Source organism: Dendrobates tinctorius, unplaced genomic scaffold, assembly GCF_039654945.1.
Source record: "Dendrobates tinctorius isolate UK_male_01 unplaced genomic scaffold, ASM3965494v1 ptg000022l, whole genome shotgun sequence".
Classification (NCBI taxonomy): domain Eukaryota; kingdom Metazoa; phylum Chordata; class Amphibia; order Anura; family Dendrobatidae; genus Dendrobates; species Dendrobates tinctorius.
In genome coordinates, this window is record NW_027361690.1 from 17,163,073 (window position 1) to 17,180,300 (window position 17,228).

Here is a 17,228-nt window from a genome sequence, read left to right on the forward strand (position 1 = left end):
TCTGCAATCCCAACACTGATGCTCCAGGATTACCCATCAGTGGCATTATGCCAGTAGTGCAGGGTGTCATGGCATGATTCCAGCAACTGACGAACGCTTTTATGTGCGAGGTTGTTGGCAACTTCTATACAAAGACCAGTATCAGGTGGTTGAACAATCAAGCTGAGTTTTTCTTCTGCTTTTATTTTTAAATCATTTGTGGCTATTTTATTATTTAAAAGAACCAGACAAGTCTTTTATTCTCACATGTCTTCTCAGTCCATTAGAATAGCATTTTGCTCTGTTTTTATTCAATAACTATTAGTAACTAATGACCTAGATCAGTATTATACTGTAGAACAATTACTTTGTGGAGTCACACAACTCATGGACTCATACCAACATGTGCTCCAGCTCAATTTTTTGGTTTTGGTTTAGTTTTTTGTACTTTGGTCAATCAGTGGTAAGGCTCTCCCTTCTTTGGGCAGTTCATTTTGTTTATATAGCTTTCCAAAGGCAGGTGCCAAGCAGTCGGGACTCAATTCCTGCTCTGCCCTTATCTATTATTACGTCTGCTGACACATAAGGTCAAATGCAGGAGTTAGGTACCGTCCCGATTGGGTACACCATGTCGTGGTGGGATGGCCTTTGTTTTTTATCAAAACAGTGTAACTCAATGCCCTATGTTATTTACATGTGCTGTTACTATATATTTGTTTTCTACTGTGTTTTTGCTCATTTTGTTTATATCTTAGTTTTTTTCTATAAAATGTAACCTAAATTCTCCCTGAACCTGGAAAATCCCTTTAAGAAGGGAATGTGTATTCCATCATTAAAATTCCAGCAACAAAATGGTACTGGCGCTAAGAAATGTCCACTTGTCAGTAAAACATTAGAATAAGTAAGCTTATTATTTTATTTTTTTTAAATAACCGCCTACCATCGACTAAAGTAATGATCTACTGTATCAGTAATTTGTCAGCAAAGCGATATCATTTTGTCCAGTTATCGTAAGTAAATGGAACTAGATTTTACCAATAAAAAGCAAAAGAACTTTTTGCATCCTTCAAGTCGACAATTATCACATTCCTCCACAAGTTCATTTCCAAATTCTCAGACTCCTTCTCTGTTGTTACCATGGAGGATGATTTCAGGCCTCCGAGACGGATAGTTTTAGTGATGCTTGCAGCTCCAGCTTTTCTGCAAATGTTTCTTCATCTGCAAGCCTCATCGGATTCTGGAACAAGATCCAAAGTGCTTATGTCGGTAAATGCTTCCAGCGAGAAACCGCTGACCTTTTTGTGATATCGCTAGCGTTTTGCCTTTAGGTGATTTGAATCTTAATAATTTTAATTCATTTAAGTAGCATTATGACATTGGTTGATTGCTCCGCAGCTTCATTAGATTAAACTTTGTTCATCTACATGAGACTTTAATGCATTTATAGAAACATATCCGCTGTAGGTTATTTCTAAAGGGCCCTATCAGCATTAGAATAAAGTTGATAAGAATGAACCAAAAAACCCAAATAATCCAGGTCGGGTAAAAACCGAAGAACGAGCGATATAATTTCGCCTACAAATCATTCACTGTCATTGTTTGAAAATTTGAAAACTGGATGAAAGATCTTTCATTCAAAGACACATTGCTGGTCTATACATGATCTTTCATTGAGTATTCCCAGAAAGTGTGTTTGTCACCTGGTATCACTGGACATGTAAGAGCAGGTTGGGCAATTGTAACAGGCAATATGCAATGAAATGTTTATCGCTACATTAGCATTAGTATCGTTCTTTAAGTAATTGTTCAACCAGCAACACACTTTAATGTGAACCTGTCATGGAAACCTACAGATATGGAGTTAATCTTCAGGTTGACTGAAAACCCGATGCTGCTGGGGTATAAAAAGTTAATTTCCTCCTAAACGCGAGGCTCTCGGTGGGTGTCAGGAAGCTTCAGAATGCTATTAACCTAGAGATTATCTGAAGGTTAGTAGTATTTTTTTTTTAATGGCGGGTTCCCTTTAAAGTCTTCCTGTTCCTCCAGGAGAACTTGCAGCAGAATGTCTGTCTCTAGGTCCTCCCTTATCCTCCCCACCATTGAATTTTATGATCAGGAACTGCCATCTTCTGTCTCTATAATGGGGAAAGTTTGTATTCACTGGAGAATTTCAAATATTGTGAATGAAAGATCAGTCCAGAAGGAGAAAGAAGCACATTTCTCTAATAAGGTTACAACATTTCTTATTTTCAGGTGTGCTATTAATTTGTGTAAACAAAAGATGAAAGAAACCACAACAGAGTATAAAAATATTGTTCAAATTTTGAAAGCAAGAGTCTTGAAAAAGCATTTTGGGAAAAGGTGTCATGATCCCAGTGCAGGTTTTTGAGCTGCACGTCAGGGGTTAATGTCTGGAGCTCAGTGCAGGTTTTGACCTGCACACCTGGGGTTAATGATTGTGGCCTCTTTCTGGTTCTGGGAGAGCTTCTTAAACCCCTGGGAAGCTCCAATCCCTGTCAGTTATACTTTTGCCTTTGGCCGAGTGTGCTGACCCCTGTGTGCCTGTACCTGTTCGTTGTTATAGCTTGTTTATATGGTTCTGATCCGGTTCTGTTCCCCGTTGTGAGTTTGCCTGTTGATTCTGTACTGCACTACCCTCTCTGTGTATGACTCGTTGCCTGTAATGTACTCTCTGCTCGCCCCTCTTGTACCTTGCAGCTATCTGTGTATGACTCATTGGCTATGTCCTGACTATCCTCCCTGTCTATGCCCCTTGGTAACTTTGTCTCGCAGTTACCCTGCTAGGAGTTCTCTTGCAGCTCCTAGCTCTCTGGAGTTTAGGCCACGCCCCCAGCAGTCACGTGCTTCAGGTCCTGCTGTTCTGAAGTACGCACCTACTCGGCTGCTGCCTGCTCCACAGGTATCTTTGAGCACAGTTCGCTTTACTCAGGACACACGCACTGGCTCGGTGAGCAAGTTCAGTGCGGTGTTCCTGACAAAAGGTCTGGAGACCGGCACCCTCTGTAGAAACATCAATTTGCCCTTTGTACGAACACATGGGCATTGTTCAAACTTTGGATTTTCACTTGATATTACCATATCTCATTTGTAAAAGTTGCATTGAGTTTGGACTAACCTGAGATATGCAGCTAGTTTCTGACAATGTGCACCATTGTATAATCAGCCATTTTAACTTTAGGGTGTAATATTGCACATAAATAGAGAAAGTCTATCGGCATGTAGCGTAGACCCCCTAGAAAAGGAGATGGCACGCTAGTTACACCGGCGTTACAGTGTACATATAATGTACAAGAGTGTACTGATGTATATTAGTAGTGTTTTGTATGTGAACTTGCCTGTTGACGGGTATTATGTAGCGATCTGGAATATGAAACATGTCTTGATTTTTTGATAGTAAAGATAGTGCAGACTGATGATGCGCTCAGTTATTGGCTTTTGTAGTGTATATATGCCATTTTTGTGCTGTATGTAGATTTGTTGAGTGGGTCATTTATCAGCAGCGTATGTATGTCATCTTCATATCTGGATAACACCAACATTGACGGATCAGGGAGAGTCTTTCTTCCTAATAAATACATTAAACAAATACACATCCTCAATTTCAAAAAAGTTGGGATGTAGTGCAAAATATAAAGAAAACAATTCAATAATTTGGAAACCTCTGATAGCCATATTTTATTCACAACAGAACAGAACACCGATCAGAAGGTGAAAGTTAGGGGTACTTCACACAGCGAGATCGTTAGAGATCTCGGAGAAACATCACAGGTTTTCTGACGTAACAGCAACCTCGCCAGCGATCTCGCTACGTGTGACACATAGCGGCGACCGGCCCCCCCGCTGGATATCGCTGATCGTGCTCAAATGTCCCAGGCCATTTTTTGATCGTTGGTGCTCTGCTGGCCAGCATGCATCGCTGTGTTTGACACCGACGAGCGACCTCTTTGGGACGCAGGCGGGAATCGTCAGAAAAGCTGCTGTGTGACAAGGTCCCAATGACCACCGAGGTCGTTATACGGATCGCCGTATCGTTGCTGTGTCGTTGAGTAGATCTGCCTGTTTGGCAGCTTACTAGCAACCATGTAGTGACGTACCAGCGATCCTTACCAGGTCGTATCGTTGTTGGGATCGCTGGAGCGTCGCTAAGTGTAACAGTACATACACTCGAAAAAAATAACTAGTTTAGAAATTGATAGCAGCAACACGTCTTAAAAATGTTGGGAAAGGGTTAAAGAAAGGCTGTAATTGGCACTAATGAAAAGCAGCTGGGTGGTCAATTTTCAATTAAGTCGCATCTCTATGTATAAAATGAGCTTGTTAATGAAGCAAAAGCCTACACTCCTGATCTACAGGTCCTCAGCAGCCACTGCAGTAAGAACAGGCATGATTTGGCTGTGAAAATCACTGCATGGGATCAGGAATACTTCCAGAAATCATGGGCTTGAACACTGTTGGCTGGGCAATCCACAAATGTAAGTTGAAGCTCTATAATACAAAGAAGCCATATATCGGCACAATCCAGAAATGCTGTCGTCTTCGCTTGGCCAAAGCTCATAAAAAATAGAAAACTGTTCTGTGACCAGAGGAATCAAAATGTGAAATTCTTTTTGGGAAAAAGTGGGTGCGGTGGATTCAAGAACAGCGGGACCATCCAGCTTGTTATCAAGACACAGTTCACAACATGGCCTGAGCAGCTTACACATCTACGATGGCTGTATCAATACTTCTCATTATATGGAGGTGTTAGGACTGGATATCCCCCTCCTTGCAGAATATAAAGTCACATATTTATAGAAACATCATTATTTAATTCTCCACTAGAACAAAAAAAAGGAAACTCTGCTTCTACGATACAATGTTAAAATCTGCATGTTAATATCAATCTTTATTATATACCACAGAACTTTACAATTAAATATGGCTGCATTCCCAAATAAAAAATGTGTTCCAGGGTGACCCAACAGGCAATGTGGGAGCAAGTACAGTGAACCCTATGTCATTTTCTTCAACATTGGTTTTATTTGTCATCTTTTATGTGTAACAATATAAAGGTGATTATTTATAGAAAAGACAGCATTAGGGCTTTTTCACAAGCTACATTTTTATCCTGTTTTTTTTTTTTTTAATGTGTCTTTCAAGGGTAACATTTCTCCTTAGTGACAAGCCAGGCCTGGCATGGCAGAGTGAGGAGACTTAAATGCCATGCATTATCCTCTGGGAAGTTAGATATGCAAATTGCCTGTACTGAGAGGACGATGACTAGAACTCTAGTGCCACCAATTGGAAGTAGCAATCCTAAAAAGTGAATATCAACCCTTTAACAAGTCTTGCCATATGACTTGGGATAAAAGCCAAACCCGAATCTCAATTTGCACACTTGGTGTTTTAGAGTGTTGCCCCTCGTCAGTGCAAAGTATGAGATATAATTTGGCTAAGTGGGAGGCTTAAGATTGGTATCTAAGGGGTAATGTTTCTCCTTGTGGAGAGCCAGGCTTTGGTTGTCACTCTCCACAAGGTAAAACATTACCAGCCATCTCAGCCTACTCTCCCATACACAGGAGCGCTTGTTTGGCAGAGTGCTTCTGCACTTCTGTGTTCTCTATGGAAAAGCCACTGAATGACACATCTGCTAGCTGCTACTCTCCAGGAGAACAATGCAAGCGACAGTCCAAAATTGGACTTCGGTCAACATTAGTCTAATGTTTATGGGGGTCTTTATAGTGTCCTATGAGAATTTGTGTCCAAATTTTTGTGTAGCAAATGTGCTTGGAGATGTGTTGTTTGGTCTGGGGTTTGAGAGTCTGGAGGAGGGTTCCATTCATTCAGTAACTGTGTTGCCTTAGTTGATGAATCCGCAGTGAATTTGGTATGTTTCTTATCTATGACTTTGTTCCAATTATTAGGGATATGATGTTCCTTGTGATGTGAGCATCAGACCTGGCAGTGATAATGTCCTAGTGATAAATTCTTCAGTGTAAGTAAACAACAGTACACAGCTTAATAAATGACACATCACTGAATTCTGTATTTCATGCTCTATCTCATGCTGTGTTCAGATTACATAGCAAAATCCTGCTGACAGGTTCTCTTTAAGTCTATGGCCCGATTCAAATGTACTATTCCGATGAGATCGCTTTTCCAAGTTAGGCCTGTTTCACACTTCAGTTTTTTTGGTCAGTGAAAATCCGCTAAAATGGCGGATAACGGATCCGTTCCTGTACTGACCACGTTTGGCACCGGACCGTTATTTTAACGGATCCGTCAAAGGAAGAATTTTAAAGGCACCTCTGCCTGGGGAAGGAGAGAGAGAGAGAATTTTTCAGCCACCAGAACAGAGTTTAGGGTTAAATTTGCGGCTGAGTGAAGTCTTTCGGGCATGCGCAGTGACAAATGCGGATCCGGCCGCCCGAAAAAACGTTGCACGGTCCGTTCGGGCATGTCGACGGACGTCAAAATTTTGGCGGATCAGCAAAAAAACGGATCCAACTGATGGCCATCCGTCAAGATCCGCCGGTAATGCAACTCAATGGGAAAAAAAAACGGATCCGCCAAGAAAAATGGCGGATCTGTTTTTTTTTGCAAAACGGCGGATTTTGACTGATGGACACAAACGGATGTGTGAAACAGGCCTTAGCAAGTTTGGATTGCAGGGCTCCTAGTTGGTCCTCAACTGTTGTGTCTCAGAAAACGTTGCTGTCCTATTTGCAATAACAGATGTTCTCTTTCCAAGCGCAGGACATTTTTGCATATTTAACCCCTTCCCAGCATGCACCGTATATATATATTTGAGAATTGCGTTCCCGCAAGCCGCCGTATATATATATATATATATATGGCACTGTGATTGCGTGGACTGAAGCTGAGTGCTGCCGCGGTCTAGTGTGAGTGTCCGCTGTATGTGAGAGCTGACACACTGCAGCAATGCCCACGAATGCTGCTAGTACAGATCGTGGGTGTTTTAACCCTGTGATGCTGCTGCCAATAGTGACAGCGACATCACGGGGCATCGCAGAGGGAGCTCACTCCCTCTGTACTCCCATCAGCACAACGCGATTTGAACGCGTTGTGTTGATGGCCTCCATGGTGACCTTGGGGCCCAAGATAGCCGCAGGGTCACCGAAGGACCGTGGCCTGTTAGCTCCTGCTGAGAGCACGAGCTGCCACATCTATTCCCTGCATGTCAGATGCTGCTCTATTGTTCACAGTGCCGAATCATAGCAGAGTATTAGATCAGCAATCTGTCATAATACAGTTTGTCCCATCCTGGAACAATGTCAAAGAGTTAATAAAAATTGTAAAAATATAAAAAATAAATCACAAAATAAAGGCCAAAAAAAAGAAAAATATTAATTCAGTAAATACAGTGGGGCAAAAAAGTATTTAGTCAGTCAGCAATAGTGCAAGTTCCACCACTTAAAAAGATGAGAGGCGTCTGTAATTTACATCATAGGTAGACCTCAACTATGGGAGACAAACTGAGAAAAAAAAATCCAGAAAATCACATTGTCTGTTTTTTTTTCATTTTATTTGCATATTATGGTGGAAAATAAGTATTTGGTCAGAAACAAGCAATCAAGATTTCTGGCTCTCACAGACCTGTAACTTCTTCTTTAAGAGTCTCCTCTTTCCTCCACTCATTACCTGTAGTAATGGCACCTGTTTAAACTTGTTATCAGTATAAAAAGACACCTGTGCACACCCTCAAACAGTCTGACTCCAAACTCCACTATGGTGAAGACCAAAGAGCTGTCAAAGGACACCAGAAACAAAATTGTAGCCCTGCACCAGGCTGGGAAGACTGAATCTGCAATAGCCAACCAGCTTGGAGTGAAGAAATCAACTGTGGGAGCAATAATTAGAAAATGGAAGACATACAAGGCCACTGATAATCTCCCTCGATCTGGTGCTCCACGCAAAATCCCACCCCGTGGGGTCAGAATGATCACAAGAACGGTGAGCAAAAATCCCAGAACCACGCGGGGGGACCTAGTGAATGAACTGCAGAGAGCTGGGACCAATGTAACAAGGCCTACCATAAGTAACACACTACGCCACCATGGACTCAGATCCTGCAGTGCCAGACGTGTCCCACTGCTTAAGCCTGTACATGTCCGGGCCCGTCTGAAGTTTGCTAGAGGGCATTTGGATGATCCAGAGGAGTTTTGGGAGAATGTCCTATGGTCTGATGAAACCAAACTGGAACTGTTTGGTAGAAACACAACTTGTCGTGTTTGGAGGAAAAAGAATACTGAGTTGCATCCATCAAACACCATACCTACTGTAAAGCATGGTGGTGGAAACATCATGCTTTGGGGCTGTTTCTCTGCAAAGGGGCCAGGACGACTGATCCGGGTACATGAAAGAATAAATGGGGCCATGTATCGTGAGATTTTGAGTGCAAACCTCCTTCCATCAGCAAGGGCATTGAATATGAAACGTGGCTGGGTCTTTCAACATGACAATGATCCAAAGCACACCGCCAGGGCAACGAAGGAGTGGCTTCGTAAGAAGCATTTCAAGGTCCTGGAGTGGCCTAGCCAGTCTCCAGATCTCAACCCTATAGAAAACCTTTGGAGGGAGTTGAAAGTCCGTGTTGCCAAGCGAAAAGCCAAAAACATCACTGCTCTAGAGGAGATCTGCATGGAGGAATGGGCCAACATACCAACAACAGTGTGTGGCAACCTTGTGAAGACTTACAGAAAACGTTTGACCTCTGTCATTGCCAACAAAGGATATATCACAAAGTATTGAGATGAAATTTTGTTTCTGACCAAATACTTATTTTCCACCATAATATGCAAATAAAATGAAAAAAAAACAGACAATGTGATTTTCTGGATTTTTTTTTCTCAGTTTGTCTCCCATAGTTGAGGTCTACCTATGATGTAAATTACAGACGCCTCTCATCTTTTTAAGTGGTGGAACTTGCACTATTGCTGACTGACTAAATACTTTTTTGCCCCACTGTACATTTATTTAATGTAAAAAATATGAAAGTGCACATATTTTGTATTGCTGCGTCCAGTACGACTCTGCCTATAAAACTGTCCCACTAGTTAACCCCTTCAGTGAACACCATAAAAAAGGAGGCAAAAAAAACATTCTTTATCATATCGGCGAACAAAAAGTGAAATAAAACGCAATTAAAAAGACCAATCTACATAAAAATGGTTCCCCTGAAAAACGTCATCTTGTCCCGCAAAAAACAAGCTGCCACACTGCTCAGTAAAATTTTTAAAAAAAGTTATAGTTCTCAGATTAAAGCAATGCAAAAATTATTATTTTTTCTGTAAAATTTGCTTTTATTGTGTAAAAGCGCCAAAACAAAAAAACTATACAAATGAGGTATTGTTGTAATCGTACTGACCTGAAGAAGAAACCTGCCTTATCAATTTTACTACACGCGGAACAGCATAAAGAAAAATAATTCCTGAATTGTTGGTTTTTGCTCATTCTGCCTCCCAAAAATCGGAATAAAAAGCGATCAAAAATGTCATGTGCCCAAAAATGGTAACAATAAAAACACCAGCTTGTCTCACAAAAAGCAAGACCTCATATGACTCTGGGCCAAAATATGGAAAAATTATAGCTCTCAAAATGTGTGGATGCAAAAACTAGTTTTTGCATTAAAAAGCGTCTTTTAGTGTGTGACAGCAGCCAAACATAAAGACCTGATATAATCTGGTATACCTGTCATCGCACCGACCCAAAGAATAAAGCCGTCTAATCACTTATACCGCATGAGGAACAGCGTAAAAAATAATTAAAACCAATTTTTCACCTGCTGTTGATTTTTTCATTCTATTTCCAAAAGATCGCAGTAAGGCTCAGCGCACATTTATGCTGAGCACTTATACTGGGGTTTCTGTGTAAATCTCTGAAAAACGTGATTCAGATGGAACCCCTAGCGGAAAATTCCCTATAATGAGGTAGATGGAGACACTGTGGACGACGTCTGGTCGCCTGTGATCCGGTGGTGTCCGTCTTTTTAGGTGTGCATAAAAGCTTAGTAAACAACAGTTTTGTGCACTTCTTAAAATAAAAGGACATGGCAGAACAGAGGCCATACAGAGTCTAGAGTAACTCTGCTGCTGCATTATAGTGAATGGATCCCTTGGGGGTCTTATCTGAATCACATCACTTTAGATGTAAACCCCGATGTAAGTGCTCAGCGTAAATCGCTGGATTAATGTGATCCCAAATGTTATGCAAAATGTTCCCTATAAAAGCTTCAAATCAATCCACAAAAACCAATCCCCACTCAGGTCCATTATCTGTTAGTGGAAATATAGGGGGCTTCCACCATACCGGTAACACAAAGGCTCTGGAAAACTGCTATGGCTCGTCGTCCCCAAAACAAATTCAGCAAATTCTGCACTCTCAAATCTAAATACCCCCTCCCTTTTGAACCTCACAGTGTACCTAAATCACATTTATTGTCCACATGTTTGACATTTCTGTATCGATGAGAGCCCACCTAATTTATGGGTGAGTGTCTTCAGAAGCATGAGCTGGACACTACCACGTACTGATGACTGCAACGTACTGTGGACTACAACGTACAGGACCACGATGACAGTTTGCAATTTTCACTCAGCAGCATCCACTTCTGCTTGCTTCTGGAAAACACCCATGGAGTCAAAATTGTCACTACACCTGTAGATAAATTCCCAAAGGGGTATAATTTCCAAAATGGAGTCACGTGAGGGGTGATTATGCTCTTCTAGTATGTAGGAGCTCTTTATATGGAGTTTGCAAAGTATTCTAGCAAAATCTGCTCTCCAGGAGGAAAATAAAGTTCAATAAGGGCAGCGGTCGATGAGGAGCGCCAGGAGGGTGGCAAATATAATGAACGAGAGTCAGTGATCCACTGCAGCTCAAGCCGTACACCTCCAATGGAGGATAGTGAGCTAGAACGAAGAAAATGAACGGTCAACGTTTCAACAGTACCTGTTGGGTTACCATCGAAACGCGTTGTGGGTTAAAGAAGAATACTTGTGGTGTCTTTGTATTCACAGCGCCCCGTTGACTGTTCATGTTCTTCATTCTAGCTCCAGGAGGAAAATAGCACTCCGTCCCTCTCGCCGTATGCCTCCAGAAGCTCCTGGACCCGTAGAAGCGAGTAATCGCGAAACGGCCATTGTCCGGCATCTCCCTCCCCTAGCATTCCTCCACGTCCTGCATGTCCACACATTTGTGAAATAAAGACTCACAGTTTTTCAGCTACATTGGTGAGTGCTGCATATTTCTTCGTTTTTTGCTTCACATTGAAATATTCATGTTTTTTCGTGCAAGCACCTCCATTTTTTGTGAGTCATATGCCGCAATACTTCAGATAAACAGCTCCGTCTGGTAATGTGGTGATTTGTGTGCCCTAGTATGCCGTTCATCTGTTTGCTCTTTGCTGGGACTAAGCAATACTGTACAGCCACAATGGGTATTAGTGTGCTCGGGAGAAATTACACAACAAATTTTGGGGGTCCATTTTCTGCTGTTAACCTTGTGAAAATAAAAAAGAAATGTGGCTAAAAGAATATGTTTGTGGGAAAAAAATTAGAGTTTTTTAAATTTATTTTCGTGGCTCAATGTTATCAACTTATGTGAAGCACTTTTAAGTGCTCATTGCACATCTAGATAGGTTCCCTGAGGGGTCTAGTTTCCAATATGCTGTCACTTGTGAGCAGTTTCCACTGTTTAAGCACATCAGTGGCTCTCCAAACGTGGCATGGCGTCTGCTAATTATTCCAGGAAATTTTATTTTCAAAAAGTCAATTGGCGTTCCTTACCTTCCGAGCTCTGCCATGTACCCAAACAGTAATCGGCGTACTCAGTAGAAATTGCACAACAAATTTTGGGGTCAATTTTTTTATGTTACCCTTGTGAAAATTAAAAAAAATTGGCGTCTAAATTAAAATATTTGTGAAAAAAAAGTTAAATGTTCATTTTTTCATTCCACGTTAAATTAATTCCTGTGAAGCACCTGAGGGGTTAATCAAGTTCTTGAATGTGGTTTTGAGCACCTTGAGCGTTGCAGTTTTTAGAATGGTGTCACTTTTTCTGTCATAAAGGTTCCTCAAAGTCACTTCAAATGTAATGTGGTCCATAAAAAAATGGTTTTGTAAATTTTGGTGGAAAAGGAGAAATCATTGTTCAACTTTTAACCCTTATAACTTCCTAACAAAAAAAATTGTTTCAAAAAAAATGTTCTGATGTAAAGTAGACATGTGGGAAATGTCTATTTTGTGTGACATAACGCTCTGATTTAAGGGCATACAAATGTAGAAGGTTTAAATTTGCACAATCTTCCAAATTTTTGCCAAATTTCTGATATTTTCACAAATAAATGCAATTTATATTGAAAAAAATGTTTACCACTATCATGCAGTACAATATGTCACGAGAAAATTGGGATTGGAGAAGCAGGAGGCTCATCTGCATATTTCCGGTGCATTCTGGGAAGAGGAGAAGCGTTGCCTTAAGCTGATCGATCGCTGAGAATTGCCGGGTCTTGCTGTTTGAGGACATCGCAAAACCAGGGATTGGAGAAGCAGGAAGCTCATCTGCATATTTCTGGTGCATTCTGGGAAGAGGAGAAGAGTCATCTTAAGCTGTTCGATCGCTGGGACTTGCTTGGTCTCGCTGTTTGAGGACATCGCAAAACCAGGGATTGGAGAAGCAGGAATCTCATCTGCATATTTCCGGTGCATTCTGGGAAGAGGAGAAGAGTCGTCTTAAGCTGATCGATCGCTGGGACTTGCCTGGTCTTGCTGTTTGAGGACATAGCAAAACCGCAGTGCATCCACCCATCATAGCCTGCATCAGCAATATGGAAGAGAAGATAATCCACATGGTCACCTGCAACACATGCTACATGTTTACGGATCTTCCGGCCCAAAAACTCAACTTTACCTGTCAGAAGTGCAAACTTGTTGCCCTCTTAGAGGAAAAGGTGCAGGGACTGGAAGAAAGAATAGCAACATTCAAGGTAATTAAAGAACATGATGACTTCTTGGATGAACCAGAAGCAACCATTCAGGATACGGAAAGTGAGAAAAGCTTCAGAGCACATACAGAGGCTGAAAAGTGGAGCCATGTGACGAAAAGAAGCAAACTGATCAAGTGGTCATCACCACCCACACAGCTTAGCAACCAATATGAAGCCCTCATGCTGGAGAACGAAAATGCACAGCTCAGGATGATACCGTATCTACAAGAGAAGACACACTATCAACAAAAAGTTACTCTGTCAACAAAAGCGGAAACAAATGACACTCAAAAACACTCACGAGCAACAAGCAGTGCATCCAGAAAGAAAAGAAGAGTGGTAGTTGTGGGCGACTCACTACTAAGAGGCACGGAGGCAACTATCTGCAGGCCGGACATAACCGCATGAGAAGTATGCTGCCTCCCAGGAGCAAAAATCAAGGATGTGGCCAACAGGATACCAACTATCCTCAAATCCAAGGACGACTACCCTTTCCTACTGATACATGTAGGTAAAAACGACATGGCAAGAAATGACCTACCAACTATCTGCGAAGACTTTGAAATTCTGGGGAATAAAATAAAGGAATGGAACATACAGGTTGTTTTCTCATCAATCCTCCCAGTCGATGGCCATGGCATCAGAAGATGGAATAGGATACTAGAGGTGAACAACTGGCTACGACGGTGGTGCAGGCAGCAAGGATTTGGATTCTTGGACCATGGCGTGAATTACCTCTACGATGGACTTCTCGCAAGAGATGGGATACACATCACAAAACCTGGGAAACGCACATTCGCCAGAAGACTTGCCACACTCATCAGGAGGGCTTTAAACTAGAAGAAGAGGGGATGGGAGGAAAAACAGCAGACAAGAACATGCAGCAGAAGGAAAAACTAATCAAGGATACTAGATGTGGTAAAGAGGACCCAAGACAGGGTACTCAGAAGGAAGCTAAGAAAAAGGAAGCAAAACTTCTTTCCTGCATGCTGACCAATGCAAGAAGCCTGACCAATAAGATTGAAGATCTGGAGTTGGTAATGTATGAGGAAAAATACGACATAGTAGGAATAACTGAGACATGGTTAGACGACAGCTATGACTGGGCGGCTAACTTGCAAGGATATGATTTGTTTAGGAGGGATCGTAAAAAAAGGAAAGGGGGTGGAGTCTGTCTGTATATAAAGTCCACTTTCAAGCAAACACTAAGAGAAGATATGCAAGAGGGAAATGAAGAGGTGGAGTCTCAATGGGTGGAGATACAAGGAGAGAAAAGTAATAAAATCCTCATAGGGGTTTGTTATAAGCCACCAAATATAACAGAAACCACTGAAAATATAATATTGAAACAAATAGACAAAGCAGCAAATCACAAAGAGGTGATTATTATGGGGGACTTCAACTACCCCGACAAAGATTGGGAAACTGAATACTGCGTATCTCAGAAAGGAAACCAATTTCTGTCAGTAACCAAGGATAATTATCTGTCACAACTTGTGCAGGGCCCAACTAGAGGGACAGCCCTTCTGGACTTAATCTTAAGCAACAGGCCAGATAGAATAACAGAAGTATGAGTCGATGGGCACCTAGGGAACAGTGACCACAATATAATACAATTCCACTTGTCCTTCAGTAAGGTGACCTGGAAGGGGGTTACGAAAACGCTGAATTTCAGGAAAGCAAAGTTTGATCAGCTTAGAGAGGACCTACGCCGAATCGATTGGGACAATGTCCTCAAAAATAGGAGCACAGAAAATAAATGGGAAATATTTAAATCAGTTTTACACACCCACTGCTAGCCAGCCATACCGTACAGAAATAAAAGGGCTAGGAACAGGAGAACACCAATGTGGCTAAATAAGGATGTAAAAAGGGCAATAAATAACAAGAACAAGGCATTTAAGAAGCTAAAACAAGAAAGCAATGAAGAAGCATTAAAAAGTTATAGAGAAAAAAAGAAAATGTGTAAAAAACAAATACATTTAGCAAAAGTGGAAACTGAGACTCATTGCTAAGGAAAGTAAAACAAACCCCAAACTATTCTTTAATTATATAAACAGTAAAAAGATTAAAATTGATGGTGTCGGCCCTTTAAAGAACAATGAGGACGAAATCATAGAGAGCGATGTGGGAAAAGCAAATGTTTTAAATACTTTTTTCTCAACAGTGTTCACACAGGAAAAGGATTTGCCAGGGGAAATGCAGAGTGATAATGTAAACTCCCCATTATGTATTACCTGCCTAACCCAGGAAGAAGTGCAGAACCGCCTTAGTAAGATTAAAATTGACAAATCACCAGACCCTGATGGCACTCACCCTCGGGTATTAAGGGAGTTAAGTAATGTGATAGACAGGCCTCTATTCCTTATATTTAAAGACTCTATAGAAACAGGGTCTGTTCCTTTTAAATGGTGGCAACCAATATTCAAAAAGGGGTGTAAAAGGGAACCTGGAAACTATAGTCCGGTAAGCTTAACATGTGTTGTGGGAAAATTTTGGAAGGGTTTCTAAGGGATTCTATTATGGAATATCTCAATGTTAATAAATGTTTAACTCCATATCAACATGGATTTATGAAGGATCGCTACTGTCAAACTAACCTGATCAGCTTCTATGAGGATGTAAGCTCTTAAATGGATCAAGGAGAATCATTGGATGTCATTTATCTCGACTTCTCTAAAGCATTTGACACTGTCCCACATAAAAGATTGGTAAGTAAGATGAGAAAGCTTGGGCTAGGGGAAAATGTGTGTAGATGGGAAGGTAGCTGGCTTAGTGATAGAAAACAAAGAATGGTTATTAATGGTGCATACTCAGATTGGGCCAGGGTTACTAGTGGGGTACCACAGGGTTCTGTATTGGGCCCCCTACTATTTAATATATTTATTAATGATCTAGTGGATAGCTTACACAGTAAAATATCAGTATTTGCAGATGATACAAAACTATGTAAGGTAGTTAACACAAAGGAGGGCAGTTTACAACTACAGACAGATTTGAGTAAATTGAAGAATTGGGCTGAAAAATGGCAAATGAGGTTTAACACAGATAAGTGTAAGGTTATGCACATGGGAAGGAGAAACAGATGCTATAATTACTTACTAAATGGGAAACTGCTGGGGAAATCAGACATGGAAAAAGACTTAGGCATCTTAGTCAATAAGAAGCTAAATTGGAGTTCCCAGTGTCAGGCAGCTGCCACCAAAGCAAATAGGGTCATGGGATGCATTAGAAGAGGTCTGGGGACACGAGATGAAAACATAATTCTCCCTCTGTACAAATCACTCGTCAGACCACACTTGGAGTATTGTGTGCAATTTTGGACGCCGGTGCTCAAGAAAGACATTACTGAACTTGAAAGGGTTCAAAAGCGGGCTACTAAAATGATAAATGGAGTTGGTTCACTACAATACCCAGAAAGGTTATCAAAATTAGGTCTATTTACTCTAGAAAAGAGAAGACTTAGGGGAGACTTAATATATATGTACAAGTATATCAGAGGGCATTACAGAGATCTCTCCAATGAACTGTTTGTACCAAGGACTGTGACAAGAACAAGGGGGCATTCTCTTCGTTTGGAGGAAAGACAATTTCTTCACCAGCATAGAAGAGGGTTCTTCATGGTAAGAGCAGTGAGGCTCTTGAATTCTCTTCCTAAGGAAGTGGTGATGGCCAACTCACTGAATGAATTTAAGAAAGGAATGGATGCTTTTCTTGTGAGTAACAGTATAGAAGTTTACGAATAACAGAATATTATAGGTTGACCCAGCTTAGGGGAAGCAATTTTTTTCCCTATGGAGAAAATTGGCTTGTACTCTGTGGGTCTTTTGCCTTCCCCAGGATCAAGAATGCAGAACAGCTGCACTAAAAATAGGCTGAACTAGATGGACATAAGGTCTTCCTTCAGCCTTCAAAACTATGTTACTATGTTAAAATATTCTTAGAATCGGTGAGATCCGTTAAAGCGTTTCAGAGCTATAACCTCATAAAGTGACAGTGGTCAGTATTGAAAAATTTGGCCTGGTCAGGAAGGTGAAAACAAGCTTTGGGGTGAAGGGGTTAAAAAAAAAAATCAGACTGAATATCATGGTGCATGGATGTTAATAATTCAAATAGCATGGATCGCATGTCAGATTGTAAAATACAAGGTGTAATGAGGCTACTTTGGTGATGATACGTACGGGAGTATCACTGGGTCAGCAATAGAGAGAATGCCAATTATGGAGGATCCAGGACAGGAAGT

General features: G+C 41.1%; 1 protein-coding gene across 7 annotated transcripts in view; it reads left to right on the forward strand.

Moving 5' to 3' along the window:
- The window catches only part of SEMA6D (semaphorin 6D), a 94,983-nt gene that overhangs the window by 32,211 nt on the left and 45,544 nt on the right, over positions 1-17,228 (forward strand). The window contains exon 2 of one of the 7 annotated variants that reach the window (XM_073568445.1): positions 11,052-11,231. The exons of the other annotated variants lie outside the window; for them this stretch is intronic. The gene's annotated coding sequence lies outside the window, so the exon portion shown is untranslated. The remainder of the gene's footprint in view (positions 1-11,051; positions 11,232-17,228) is intronic. 7 annotated transcript variants of the gene reach the window in all.